At 45.8% G+C, this 10,391-nt stretch overlaps 1 protein-coding gene across 9 annotated transcripts in view; it reads right to left on the reverse strand.

The window, feature by feature from the left end:
• The window catches only part of strbp (spermatid perinuclear RNA binding protein), a 60,364-nt gene extending 50,568 nt beyond the window's left edge, over positions 1-9,796 (reverse strand). For 4 of the 9 annotated variants that reach the window (XM_040198366.2, XM_040198370.2, XM_078087895.1 and 1 more), the window contains exon 1: positions 8,175-8,404. The gene's annotated coding sequence lies outside the window, so the exon portion shown is untranslated. Of the gene's footprint in view, positions 1-2,822; positions 2,942-8,174; positions 8,405-9,718 lie in introns of those variants that run through there. The other 5 variants (XM_040198367.2, XM_078087893.1, XM_078087888.1 and 2 more) reach the window with 4 other exon arrangements.
• Between the last annotated feature and the right edge of the window lie 595 nt (positions 9,797-10,391).

The following is a 10,391-nucleotide window of genomic DNA, read 5'->3' on the forward strand; positions in this document are numbered from 1 at the left end:
GCGTACCAACCGATTAACAGACGCTGCGGAGTGAGAAAATGTTTCCAATACTTTCTAAATACTTCTGAAACCGGTTGTCCTAAAAATCTTCTTTTTTTGAGGCTCGCACTGCGGCTCCAATCACAAGGACAAACATTGAAGTTCAACATTCAGAACCATGGAGAGCAAACATCCCCAAATAAATAGAATGTTCTCCACAGTACAGTAATTAAATGGTTTTTAGTTTGTCAAACATAGCTAACATGAGCCAGGCTGCACAACATGCATAATCTCAGCACCTAGTAAATGCTCGGTTTGATCAAACAGTTATGCGCTATGAGACACATCGTTCTACAAAACAAGGCCTTTTTCCTGAGATACAAGTAGTCACAGAACACCACGTGGGAAGATCAGTTCTCTGCTTTGGAACACGTTCCCTGAGGTTCAGATGACTGGCCGGCTAACAATGGGTTTGTTGTGGACTCAGTTTGAATTGAAAGAAAAAGAAAGAAAGAGAGAAAGCGAGAGCGCGCTCACCTCAGCAGATTGCACAGTTTTCTGAAACAATGCAAGGAGTATTTCCCTTGGATCAAATAGCTCAAGTCTTGCATAGTGGTCCCAGCATTGTTATCTTTGCCACTTGCTTCTCCTTCGAACTGCAGCGGCAAAAACCCCCCACAAAAAATCACATTTCCCCCCCACGGTTGTCCTCAGTTTTAATTGACTGATAACTAAAGGCCCCCAGCGACAAATCAGACCTCCTTATCGCTTCATGAGCCGAGCACAGAGGGGACCGGGCTTTCGCTGTCAGAACTCTCTGGCGTGGCAATTTCCTGCCACGGCGAGCTCGCACTTGGAAGATCACGGCACGATATCGGTTTAATGTGACCGAGTCGGTCGGGATCGGCGGAAAAGAACGGGGTGTTTCGGGCCTTTTTTTTTTTTTGGAGAGGGGTCACGTCAGTGAGTCATCTGCAAAAGGAAGGAGCCCACTTGGTAACAACGACGTCATGCCCCCACTCGCTCTGGGTTTTTTGGTCGGAGTCTGACTTGTTTGTTCGCTACAGCTCGACTCTCTTGTGACTCTCGACTCTCTTGTGACTCTCGACTCTCTTGTGACTCTCGACTCTCTTGTGACTCTCGACTCTCTTGTGACTCTGCTCGGGCTGGCGAGAGAGACCGTTCGGAGAGAGCCGTGTGCGGCTGCAGCTCTAATGAGCCGTGGATGAAAGGCAAAACATTTCTTGATTTCCGACCCGAGGTGCGTCCCCCCCGTCGCCTGGGAAGGGTTCACTCTACAACGTTGTTTGTGGATCGCAGTTTAGTTCTTACAAAAAGATTACTTACATATTGTATTGTATTTCCCTGTTTACTCTCCCCACCTACACACAGAAACCACAGCTGAAAGTGTGTGTGAGACGCATCCACTTATGCACCGATGTTACACAGAAATGTGACAAAGTAAAAACTCTGGGTTAAGTTCCACAAAAGAAGAGGAAGCCGGAGTATAAACGTTTTTTTCTATGTCACAGATGACTAATCAAATCGAAGCAAAACCCATCGGATGCACAAAAACAAAAACACAGCTATTTCTGAACATTTAGACAACCCTTGCCCTCAAGTCCCTTCTTCAACACACACACACACACACACACACACACGGAGTGGCAGCACATAAGCAAGTCAGGCTGACAGTCGTGTGTGTGCTGGAGTGAGACGGTGATGTGGCTTGAAAAGGATCTCAGGAGAAATATGGGGAGGCGTCCTGCTACGTATCGGCTCACCGGCGTGTACGAGTGAGCATGCGTGTGTGTGTGTGGCTCTGTCGCATCCCTTTCATCCCCGGGCACAACAAACACCGGCGCATTCACCCCAGTGGCTTTTGAGGCACCACACAAGTATGTGTTCTATCATCCGAGTCAGATAAATCAAAAGGTTTTTTTCAAAGTACCTAGTAGAGTTTTTCCTTTCTGAAGCATTTCATGTATTAATCAGCTATCAAGACTAAACTAATAACAACGGTCTTATCAAAACGGGCAATCTTACTGATAATCTTCATTACCAATTACGGGGTGATACGCCACAGCTTAACATGAAAGCAGCAATTAATCCGCAAACACCGGTCACTGGGTCATTGTGGTAGAGCTAGACGCCTGCAGGCACACACACACACACACACACACACCATTCAGATTTATTTAGAAAATAGTCTCTTTTTACCCCTCATGTCTCCAGCGAAGCATTTTGAATATGTGCTTTCACTTTGTCTTTCCATCTTGTGCCGGTGTTCTCAAAGTGCGGCCACGGGGATCGAAATTGTTTCGAGACCTTTTCTCGTAGCTTCCTCTCAAAGCAGCACTAACGTGTACTTTAGATTCCAGTGGAGACCTCCTGGAATCTAAACCGAGTATAACCCTAAAAAGGAAGGTGTCAAATTGGCTCCTTCGCAGCGGCTTCATGGAAATGAGTGCGTCTTTGGGTTAGACGATAGAGGGAGATTGAGCTGGGTCATATTTTTGAAGGAACAAAGTACTTCAACAAAAGCCGGTAGTGTTTTATTATTAGTAAATTTTAAAAAAAGATCGGTAGCCAAATGACACTTCATATGCTCTGCCTGATGTAGCAATAAGAAACCTAAATGGAAGGGACGTGCAGTGACAGATGGAGCTCATAAACACAACGTGATTGGTGAGATCAGGGTGACAAGACTTTTTTTCTGTTAAAAAGTATTCTCATTTTCAAAGTGTAATAAACGACCAGCATGCAGGAGTTACAATAATAAAATCAACCCAGTATTTTGACGGGCACGGCACACACGTGTACATATATTTATATATACGTACAGACAGCTCAAGGAAATCCAGGTACCGCCACAAGTCTTGCTGGAGCAAATGGAGGCGACCGCCTCCCTCCGCTGCACCTTTACAGTAATTAGGTAACACAAAGATTTGTCAAACTATACCGGGATTCAAGCTGGAAACGCCCCCCAGTCGCGGCCCAAACACGGTCTGCAGGGTTTGAATAAATAACCCGATCTTCCAGGAAGTCCACGTCGGGGGGCGAGCTACGGTTTCCCTGATCTAAGCTCTTTTTCATGCAGTAAGCAGAGCTGGGACATTAGAGGAGGGGGGATGGAGGGGAGGGGGGGGGGAGACTATGTGTGTGTGCGCGTGCATGTGTCTGAGAGAGAGAGAGAGTTTGGACGAGGTCCGCGCAAATGGGGTTTGCAAAATGTGTCCACTACATGAGTTCCATGTTTCCGTCGGCGTGCGTGCGACTGCTGGGCGGAGCAGAGAGGCGACACTCGGTGAGTCACGGTTGTTGAGTGACGGAGCAGATGGGCCTCCCATACCAAACTGTCAAACCGAAGACGCTTCGCTCCTTTGGCGGCGTCATTTTGCTGAAGCCAGAGTGAGTTTTTTTACGCCGAATGCCGTAATAATTACGTGAAACAATTAAATAAATAAATAAATGAATAATAAAAGCGGTGGTTGGGACTACTGTTGGCATGGAAACAATCTAGTCTGGCCTTTTTTAAGTTTTAATTGTGCACAGCACAACAAAAATGTCTCGCGCAGAAAAGAATGCAATGGTGGATGTTTTTTTAAAAGAACACAACAACAAAAATTAGATTAATAGAGGAAGGGTTTTTTGTGTCAGAACATTACTAACTTGCCCCACTTCTCAGAGTCCATGTACACCAAAATGACATTCATGGATACATCCAAAAGGGCAACAACATAATTAAGACATTTTGCTGCAACATATTCAACTGCATATTTCTTACACAATGACGATAATGTCTATCGCCTACATTTGGGTTGATGGGTGAATCATGTGCATGTAAAGCTAGTCACAGTTTACACATAATGGGTAAATGTGTGAGCGAAATGAAAAATAATTATCTCCTTTCACATCTTCAGCTAACTTTTCCCCCCTCTTTGCACCAGTCTCCCTTAATTCACTATTGGCGCCAACGATCAGTCTCCTGACTTTCTGTTTACATTAAGTTGACGCTTTTATTCAAAGTGACTTACAATAAGTGCATTCAACAAAGACCCAGAAGAACCAGAATGAAGAAAGTACAATTCCCGCAAGAAAGCCAAACAACAAAGTGCTAGAAGTAAGTGCATTCGAAAGTGCTAATAAAGTGCTACCTCGTCCAGATATGGTGGAGGTGGGTTTTTAGCTTCCATCGTCTTACAAAAACAAGAGGCAAAAAGACCCAAAAGAGCGGAAAGATCTGTGTGTCTGGTATTACCTCATATATAATGTTAAAGGTGTGGTATGGATAACATGTTGAAAAAGAGAATTAGTGGAGAGATATCTATTGGTGCAATCATGCAATGTTGCAAACTTTGGCAAATGAATGATGCACAGCACACTCACACTGCAAGGATTGTGTCTTTCACTGCTTTTGCCAATTCGAGAGATATTCATATGTATGTATGTTGTTTTGTATTTTTCCTCGATCTCTGGTGAAACTTTACTAGTGCAAGTAGAACAATTTTGTATCAACTCTGCTTCTCCATTAATCCTAACCCTAAATATTAGGCCAACATTTGCAGAGGTCTCTGATAACCTTCTGCCATTCATTCAAATGGTCCATTTCACATCTACCATTTACAGAATTACATATTTTATTACTTCCCACTGGAATGCATCATCACATTTTTGTGCGCATAAAAAAATAGAAATATAGTTGTTGTACCTAGTGAGGCAGTTTATTTTTTATTGGGGAGCTCTATAGGCCTATAGTATATTAATTCATCATATGAAAGGAAATCAACTGAAGGAAAAAGGCAAAACAGGCCATTCCTTAAAAGGAACTCACTGTTATTACACGTTCCCCAAAGCGTGCTGAAGGCTCCCTTTGTTTCATTGTGAAGCAGCCAAACGAAGCCAAAGTTCAAGTTAACAGTGATTTGAGACCCTGAACTGTGAACAGTTCACTTTGAGTTCAGCGTTGGTGTGGTGCAGGAACCCTTACATGGCCATCTCTCACAGTCTCTGCCTGTCTGGCAGCGCCTCTTTGCTCTCCTCCCTCTGTCTCATCTCTTGCCTCCGTCACTCTGAGCTATTCTTGGATTCCACACTGAGGTGAAAGGAAACCGGAACGGCTGCATTGGATGTTGGTATGTAGCAGCGTTTATTTCACGGCAAAGACCCGCTCTTCCTCTTGCAGTGCCGCCCCTTCCCGCACAAACACCAGTTGGCGGCTTCCTCAAAGCGTGTTTGCAGATGGAACGTGGAGGTTGTGTGTGTGTGTGTGTATGTGTGTGTGTATTCGCATGCGTTTGGCAATCACCACAGCTGAAACTGCGACGTCCCCTGTAGACCCGAGACTGCAGGATGCAGATGGGTCCTTCCTTTGTAGCGCCGCGTGGAGGGAATATTCAAAACAGTCGCGCACCCTCCGCTATCTCCCCTTTGTTCAGCGTCTCCTGCACCCCTGGGACTCTTCCCAACTGCCTGTTGTGCTTACTGGAAACCATGGCGGCCAGCTGCCCGATCGGCCAATTAGGAGAGCTTTTACTAAAGCGCCAGCCAATTGGATTAGTGCTACATTTCCTTCGCCAGATAAGACTCTAAAAATGTGCTGCTGTGTGTCATTGAATCCGAGAGCCGGTGGGCAGACTCCTGTTTCGCTGATGGGCACTGGGCACCGGGGAACGAGGGCACGGCCGAGGCGGCAAGGGGGGGAGAGAGAGACGTCCCACGATGCAACTGTGTCCGAGCGTCCTCGGCTGCTGGGATTGGGTGGCTGAGATGCTAAACGGCTTAAACCCAAGGAGCGACATCTAAAAGCAAACCGGTACCGGATCAGCACGAAGGGGGACGCAAAGCAGACGGCGGTGATCCAGGCCAAACACGCAGAGGCACAGAGACAAGGGGACGAGCGAAGGACAGGGGACAGACATTTGTATTTGTCAAATAAAAGTGTTGTTCCCCCTCTTTGTGTCCCCTGGTTAAAAAGGATTTCTGGGGGGGGGGGTATTTAATCATCAGAATTGAGGATCTGAGGAGAGAGGGCGTTGTGTGCTTTGCTAATTGTAAAGCGATTGGAAGCACATTTGTAAATGGGCTGAATCAATATTTCTACCTGACTTAGTGTGGAATAGATCAGAACAAATTTAAAGTACAAAACATTTTTCTGGGGGTTTTCTGGTTAGCGGACGCTTTTCTCATCGGCACTCCGCCATGTTTGTGTTCCCGTCTGTATTTGCGTTAGTCTCTGCCATGCGCGCTCAGTGTGCGATGTGTTGCAGTCTTCACCTGAGCCAAGGTATGTTTTATTGCTGGAAAATAACAGTAATTTGGAAAAGTCTAATGGAGCGATTTGAAATTTACTGTGCTTTAATGAGCCGTTTTAAACCAGGGTCAAACACTTACAGCTAAGGATATTTTTTTTAAAAAAGGTTATTCTGATCAGATGATTTGTTTGTGAAATTGAATGTGTACCTTCTTGAAATGTCAAAGCACAATAATAAGCCTGACATATAATACGCTACAGGTAGGAGTAAAATGTTTGCCTGGCTTATTTACCCGTGAGAGGATAATGGTCAAAAAGGGGGCTGGAGACACAAAAATTATAATGCCCAAGAAAATGAAGAAAAGGAATGAATCACATCACACCAAAAAGACTTAAGGAGCAAAATCCAAATAAGAAATAGGGACCGAAAACAATTCTTGAAGAAATATCGACAAAGCAGAAGTTCAAAATTAAGATCGCGCTCTCCCTACTTCTCATCTCGTCGATACTGATAGAGTTCACTGCGAAGTCAATACTTATGAGGAGTAGTGTGTGAATGTGCTATTAGGAGGGGGAGGGGGGGGCATAGACACTCAACCATGCAAGCACACACAGACACACTTTCTCCACATGCCCCCATCCCTGGTTCTCTGCTCCATACATCTATGCTCTGCTCACTGGAAAGTTGCCTCGTGATACTCAGGCACAGAAACCAAGAAGGCAAGGCATTAAAACAAAGACACCCCACATTTCTGCCCAAGCAGGGCAGGTGTGGCCGGGTATGTTACCAGAGACGCCTCCTGCACATGATACAGGGTGGAGCGAACCAAAATAACCCGAAAGTCAACAGGCAATAAGTCAAGCCTGCAAGACCACAGCTCCTGAACGCAGCACAGCCCGAAGGAAAACAAGAGTCAATGAACACAACACAAACAACCTGGCTGCAGATTTAAAAAAGAAAAGCCAAATCCACGACCTTCTGACTAAGTAAGTGAGTGTGGCTGTGGACCTCTGCACACACACCAGATTGTGTCTCTTTTGCAGCGTGTCTGGTTGTTGTGAGACCGAGAACATACGGTGTTAGTTTACAATTGACCCACTTAACAGGTTTGGGGAAGACAACGCAGCGGGTTCAGCAAGGAGGAGGTTCAGTTCAGGATTTCCTTCACACACACGCACGCACACACGCTCACTCACAATCCATGCGCGCATGGACAACCACGGAAACACGCGCACGCTCACCCCCACACACATACACACGCTCACACTATGTTAAGTGTGGAAATGACTTCGGTGATGCACAACGGTGCTTCAATACTTTGCTTTGGTTCTCTAAAAAAAAAAATGCTGCCTCGCGCGGGTTGAAATGAGGAAATGAAACTAATAAAAAATACCAAACATCACAATAAAAAAAAGAACTAAATAAAAAGGACCTCTAACTACCGAACAGGAGTTGGAGAAAATAAATAAAATAAATAAAAACAGAGCTCGGTGGGTTCACGTGTAAAATCGATACCTCGCGGCATAGTGCGGAAGTGGATCATCAGACACCTGCTTTAGATGAGCTGCAGTCCAACAGAGACCTCCGGTCTAAATATTATTCTCCAGGAGGGAAATTCAGCTTAACGTGGAAACACGGTAGAAACACGGCACGGCGCGTAGAGTGGCTCTTTTTTGTTGTTGTTGTTGTCTTCGGCTTTCGACAACAGAAAGAGGAACTCACACACCGCAAACGCCAGGACGGAGCGGATAACCAGGCGGTACGTTTCCAACTCTATCGACCAAGAGAGAACGTAAGATAGAAAAAAGCCAACGAGCCCAAACACCTCTTTCTCTTTCTCGTTGTGACAGCACGTTAAGCCCCTCATAAAACACCGGGGTGAAGACAAATACAAAAAACAGCGCTAGAAATAAAAAAAAGAAAATTTAAAAAGCAACTTACGGTGTGAGCAGTAAGTTGTCGGTGGCCCGTCACTGCAACCGAGACGTAGACATCCAAAAACGGGTCAAAGAATAACATAAATCCCACTAAATGAGCGCGCCGAACCTGAGCTGTCACCGTCCGCTCTGCTCGAGCCTCAACAAAAGCGGAGCAGCGAGGCAGAGAGCTCGCGCAGCCGCCTGCTGGTTCCTGCGCGCGAGCAGCACGAGACGAGCGAGCGAGAGAGAGAGGAAAAGGGGAGGGGGCGTTGCTGTCCAGTGCGCATGTGCGAAGCGAGTCGATTCATTCCGCTGGAGTGCGGCTGTGAAAAGGCAGTAACAATGGCAGGAGGAAATGCGCTGCGTGTATTTCATTGTTTATTCATTCATCTTTCTTTTTTTTGTGTGAGGTAGCATTAGAAACGCGGGTGACAGTGAAATAAACAGCGGCGGATGCAGTAGAAAAGGGTTGTTGTTCACTTAGTTAATTTAATTGAATATAACTTGGACAACTATTGACTAATTTGTCATCAATTAGCCATCGTATGAACGTTTTATTTTACCTTAATCTCGATCAATCGTTAAATCGAGGCATTAATCTGTCAGACAATTGGGACAAATGGTCCTACAACTTCCCAGAGCGATTATTTAACAGTCCGAAGATTCCTGTTATAGACATGAGAATGATACAATTCTCACATTTCAAAAGCTCAAATCAGATAAAGAGTTTGTTCATATTACTTCATCCACGAGTTGGCTTAAAAGCTCGATTTAGTCATTTTCTCATGGTTGGCTAATCGATTTTTCGCATAATCCTCTCAGCATTAAATTAGATTCAATTGCTAAAATAAAAAGGGAACGCGCTGCCTTTCAATTAGACTGTAGCTGAAATTGGTCAAACTAAAAAAAAGGCTGTACATTTAAGTGGAAATGGGGACACATCCCGATTAGAAAGAGTCTATGAATATATGTTGACTCCCTCTCAAGTGAAGCATATTTCTCTCTCTCTCCAAATCCCAGACAGTCTTATAAATAATTCAGCAATAAAAACTCGCCTCTGCCTGCTTGCCTGGTTGCATGCAGCATCAAAAAGAAGCCCATCACCCCCCCCCCCCCCCCCCCCCCCCCCCCCCCCCCCACACACACACACACACACACACACCCTCCTGCAAGGCGTCAATCCACGCCGGCGTTACCAATTAAAACAAATCGCGGAGCAAAATAAAAAAGTTCAATCAACATTCTGGTTTCTCGCAAATGGCTGTGGCCGGTCAGCCAGATCAGCCGGGGATTACGGGGCTTCTGTCAACTATCAATAGCCTCCCGCGTCTGCAAGCGGCGGTTACAATGCGCAGACGGCGCGGAGCGACCGAGCACCGATGATGCGGTTTGTCCTGTCCGCGGATCGGAGGGGAGAGCAGAGATCTTCGACGACAAATTGAATCCAAGATACAGTGTCCCAGACCCCCCCAAACAATCCCACCCGAATCCCCATTCAAACCATCACGGCTGAGCCTCAGTGAAATAAACCAAAAGTGTAAAGCCAGGGGCGACAAAGCCATTTACCTGCGCGGGGCTTCCGTTCGGCTCGCCCGGTATTACTCTCTTCCCCCCCCCCCCCCACCCGCTCGCTCACTCGGGACTGCCGGACGGAGAATTTAGAAGGGATTTGTTCACGTGGTCGCGCTCCGCGATCCTAATTGGCGGAGCGACTCGAGCCCGCTGCTGGCACTCGCACCTGTGCGGAGAACGGTGCATCGGGGAGAGACCCAAGGGGGGAGGAGGGGGAGGAAGAGGGGGGTGACAAGGACCAAAGAAAGCAGATGCGTGCAGTTTAAATGCATAATCCCCCCCTGCGTGTGTCTGTAAGTGTAGGTGTGTTTGTGTGTGAGAGAGGGAAAGGAAGAGGGAAAATGCTATATGTAGTGCACTAAACAGTACTGCTGATTTATATTAAACACGTAGCATATGTATAGTCTCCATAAAATGAACGCAGTCGAACCAGAACACAGACTACAAAATCTGATTATTATTATTATTATCGTTTTGTTCTTTGCCTAAAACCCACTGCTTGTAAAGCATTGCTTTTTTCTAAAAGTCACTTTTTTGCATACAAATACAACTGACCCTTGACATTAAACACCTGGACACATGAGGCACTCTGAAGCATTTTTGAAGAATTTATAGGAAGGGTCAGGGCAGACCTGACGTCTGCAGCTACAGATCATATTCTGTGCAT

The sequence above is a fragment of the Gasterosteus aculeatus genome, chromosome 14, assembly GCF_964276395.1.
Source record: "Gasterosteus aculeatus chromosome 14, fGasAcu3.hap1.1, whole genome shotgun sequence".
Classification (NCBI taxonomy): Eukaryota; Metazoa; Chordata; class Actinopteri; order Perciformes; family Gasterosteidae; genus Gasterosteus; species Gasterosteus aculeatus.